Below are 4119 nucleotides of genomic sequence, written 5' to 3'. Positions count from 1 at the left end.
AAATATATTGGGTGAAACATGTAAGTCATCATAATAAATCTCAATTCGCTTCCATTTCAATTCCAAATCATCAAAGCAATCAAATCTCATAACAATTCTCTTTAGAATATATGTTCATTAAATCTTTTGAAAATAATGACTTTCTCAAACACAGTCTTTCAAACAATATGTTTTCATCTCATATAGAAGAATAAGACTTTTTATATTAGATAGGAGAATACACACACACACATTGGGAGTCTCTTACAACCGACATAAATCATGTGAACTACATGGAGTCCAATATTCAACCCACATTAGGGAGAGCTATCCTATCCTTGCCATCGGAGTAGGACCTTAATCTTTTGTTCACTAGTGATCACTATATCAATCAGCCTTAGTCTCATATCCTACGGGGGCACGTAGTTCTAGGGAAGTACCAATCATAGCTATACCTCCCACTTGGTGCTAAAGACTACTCCCAGACTTAGCTCAGATCATTTCAAAAGAAAATCCACAACAACGCAATTTAACAATTCATTATTGAGCGCCATCATGCTACCCCATTTTCATAATAAATCAACATGTGGATTTCTTTTCTCATTCGAGTTCAAAAATAACTCTTTCAAGACCAAAAGGTCAAATCATTCAAATATCAAGGTGTGTATAACACATTACTTCACCAAGGATCATAATCTCAAAGAGGGTTTAAATCCTATATATCAACACTTGAGAAAAACATTTCAAGATTCATACTTTGTATAGAAAACAAGTATAACTCATACGAAAATCTTGAAATTCAACTTGAAACAGGATATTAACATCAAAACTCAAGGAATTTATCTTTAAGACATCACAAAATTATCATAGTTTCTTGAACAAGAATATAGGATAATAGTTTCCATCTCAAATTCATAATTAAACAAGTAAAATCATGTATCTTTATAAAATAATACAGATTTTTTGGCACAAGAACGAAAGGATGTTCTTGTTGAAAACCCCACATACCTTAAACTTTAAGCTTTGAATGAACTATTGACCTTGGGACTCTATTCGTGAAAATAATGAGTGTTTTTTGTTGCCCTCGGAATGGGGATTCCTAATCTCGAAGAATTATTGAAAACTCATCGTTGAATATTGAGATATTTAAATTTTTTAGATTGAAACCCTAATGAATGTTCTTGGTGATTTTGAGAGAAATTAAACTTATTTTGGTGTTATGGGAGTTTCATCCCGTGTCATAGACATATATAGGGGTGTTTTTGGAACTTGGAAGTGAGGTATGCGGTGCACAACCCATGGAAGACCTTAAAGTGTGTGTCGCACACCTATGGCAGACATTTAAGTATGCCTCACACTCCCAATCGCACACATTTGATTGGGCGGCACATTGCCCATCGCACACCCTTACTGTCTCTCATGAAAATGGGCATAACTCTTCGCTCGGGTATCGGATTTTTGCGAAATTGGTATCGTTGGAAAGCTAATTCAATTATCTACAATTTGATAGGTCTTGGGATGAAAAATTAAATTATATTAATAGATATATACGTTTGAAGTTGACCCTTGTAGAATTAAATGTCAAACTTTGGATGAATCAATTGGTCTTAGCTCAACTTTGTTTTGTGTCATTGCTATAAAAATTTTCTACCTCTAAACTACTCCATAGACTATGATAATGATCATGTAACTTGTATTCATATGATAATCACTTGGATTATAACTTAGACGCGCAGGAACGACGGTTAGAATTCTAGGACGAAAATATAGGGTATTACAATCATCTTATTATAGCTCAAGTATCTAGAGCATCTCATGTATGGAGGAAAATGATTCAAATCAGAGAGGAAATTTAATATAACATATGGTGTTAGATTAAATCAATTTAAGTGAGTTTTTGGTTTAACTTAGACAAAACAAGGTTCTTTGTATCATGTTTAGAATCACAGACATGGAGAAGAGACAATAGAGGTCAAATAATTCATTAGACAAGGCAGGTAGAATAAGGTACAGTTGAGCTTATATGTGTGAAATGAGATTGTAGATTTCATTTTAGATAATATTGATCCTATTTTGGTGAAATAAGAGAGAGATATAGAATACTGGATGAGGACTACTAGTGGTGGATTCAGTGTTAAGACAGTATAGGAGCTGCAAAGGCATAAAAGAGAGAAGAAGGAAATTTATGATACCTGGAATAAGGAGCTGCCTTTCAAAACAAATTTCTTTCTTAGACGAGTCAGTAAATCTAGAGTATCTACTGATGACAACCTATAGAGAATGAGGATAAATTTGATATCCAAATATTGGTGTTGTGAATAGTTACAAATAGAAATAATGACTCAGATTTTTCTAATAGCTCCCATAGCTTCACAGCTTTGGTAATATTTTGCAAATTTTCCAGGTATCATAGGGGAGTTCCGACAATTATCACTTATGATTAACATGTGGTGGAATTGGGAAAATACAAATAAGTTGTAAAAAACGTTCAGACTTATACCAAAATTAATTATCTAGGCACTATAAAAGAGAAGAAATCAGAGAGAGCATAGAGGAAATCTGACTCTTGGTGGAATGATCAATCAGGTGTAGCAACATATAAACTATATGATGAGAAAGAGATTAACCTATATTAATATGCCTATCATAGAGTGGAATAAAATGATCATATTAGTGAAAAATTATAACACAAAAATTTTCTATCATGTGGTTAAATAGGAACTGCTAGAGAAAGGTGGTATAAAATGCAATACTGATAGGTCTTGCAAAGGTAATCTTGGATTAGGATCATATGGTTTCCTCCTAAGAAATAAAGAAGGAGATTTAATGTATGCACAATGTGAAAACATAGGTCTCACAACAAATGTTATAACTAAGATGAGAGCAATAGTGGAAGCAATCAAATACTGTTTAAGCAAAACCATCAGAAGAGTTCAACTGGAGTTAGATTCACTTTTGATGGTTAATATAATCAATGGGAGTTGGAAAGTTCCTTGGGAAATAACTGAGCAATTGGATTAAATCACAAAGGCTAGAAATATAATAGATATACACACAAATCACATTTTCAGGAAAGACAATAAACTTGCGGATTACATAGCTAACTTAGCTATTGAAAGCAATCACAAAGAGTCATACAATTTATTTACTCTGATGCAAAGAATGGGAAGGAAAATTATAAATATTGACAAATCACAATACTATCACTTAGAGTGAAAACCAGAAATATCAAGCCACATGCTTACATTTTGCGACAGAGAGACAACATCTAAGATGCAGATTCTATACAACTTATATTTTACATCAATGTTTGTCCTAACAGTAGGAAAACTACAACTACTTAAATTGGATAGTCTAAAATATTTTAGCACACAAAAGTTATCACTAAAACCAAAAGTGATCGGCATCAGATTCTATGATATGTGAAAAAGGTTAGCTACATGCTCAGGTAGTGTGAATAACCCCCATAACAAGACTATCAACAAGGAAAGATCAAGAGACTAGAAACTAGAATCATAAAGCTGGTAGAGGAGTAGGGTTACCTTTAGGAGAAGTGAAAATTTCAGATGACTTTCTCCTTCCTTCCTTGCACCACAATACCTTTCACCTAAAAAAAATAATATCAAAAGCATATTTATCAAAAGACCAAGATTACAAAGAAATAAGGCCAACCTTGGTTGGTGACTTATCTTCTATGAAGAAAATAAGCTTAAGGATATCTGGAACAAGAGCAGAGATGATCCATAGGAGAAGAAAATGGAGAGTAGCATTCTATCGATAACAAGGGAACAACATTATGGAAAGGATGTGAAAAATAAAAGTCTACTCTTTTTAGGAAGAGACATCAGATTTTATAGCTAGGGGTATTGGGCATTAGGCTGAGCCCAAATCAATTTAATAGGCTTCTTTAGTTTATTTCTTTGTAGACATTATTGGGCTTTTGGCTAGATTGATGTTTCTTTTATTATTCATTAAATAAAATGTCCTAACCAGCCTATAAAAATTCATCAAAAAAAAAGTAATCCAAAGACCACTACCCACACAAAAGAAATAACCTTTTTTTAATTTTCTGACCTCACTACAGTCTTTTTTAATAAATTTTTGGTCAAAAGCTAGACGTTTTAGTTATTTCTCCATCAA

The 4119-nt window shown here is 33.0% G+C and overlaps 1 long non-coding RNA gene across 5 annotated transcripts in view; it reads right to left on the bottom strand.

The window, feature by feature from the left end:
* The window catches only part of LOC107855649, a 28752-nt gene extending 24966 nt beyond the window's left edge, over nucleotides 1-3786 (bottom strand). For 4 of the 5 annotated variants that reach the window (XR_001670321.2, XR_007052137.1, XR_001670331.2 and 1 more), the window contains exons 1-2: nucleotides 3652-3786; nucleotides 3522-3586 (exon numbers count right to left, since the gene is read on the bottom strand). This is a non-coding gene — a long non-coding RNA (uncharacterized LOC107855649). Of the gene's footprint in view, nucleotides 1-2108; nucleotides 2251-3521; nucleotides 3587-3651 lie in introns of those variants that run through there. The other variant, XR_007052139.1, reaches the window with a different exon arrangement.
* Between the last annotated feature and the right edge of the window lie 333 nt (nucleotides 3787-4119).

Source organism: Capsicum annuum, chromosome 1 (assembly GCF_002878395.1).
Source record: "Capsicum annuum cultivar UCD-10X-F1 chromosome 1, UCD10Xv1.1, whole genome shotgun sequence".
Classification (NCBI taxonomy): Eukaryota; Viridiplantae; Streptophyta; class Magnoliopsida; order Solanales; family Solanaceae; genus Capsicum; species Capsicum annuum.
The sequence above is the reverse complement of the archived record's forward strand: the minus strand, read 5'-3'. Positions and strand labels throughout refer to the sequence as shown.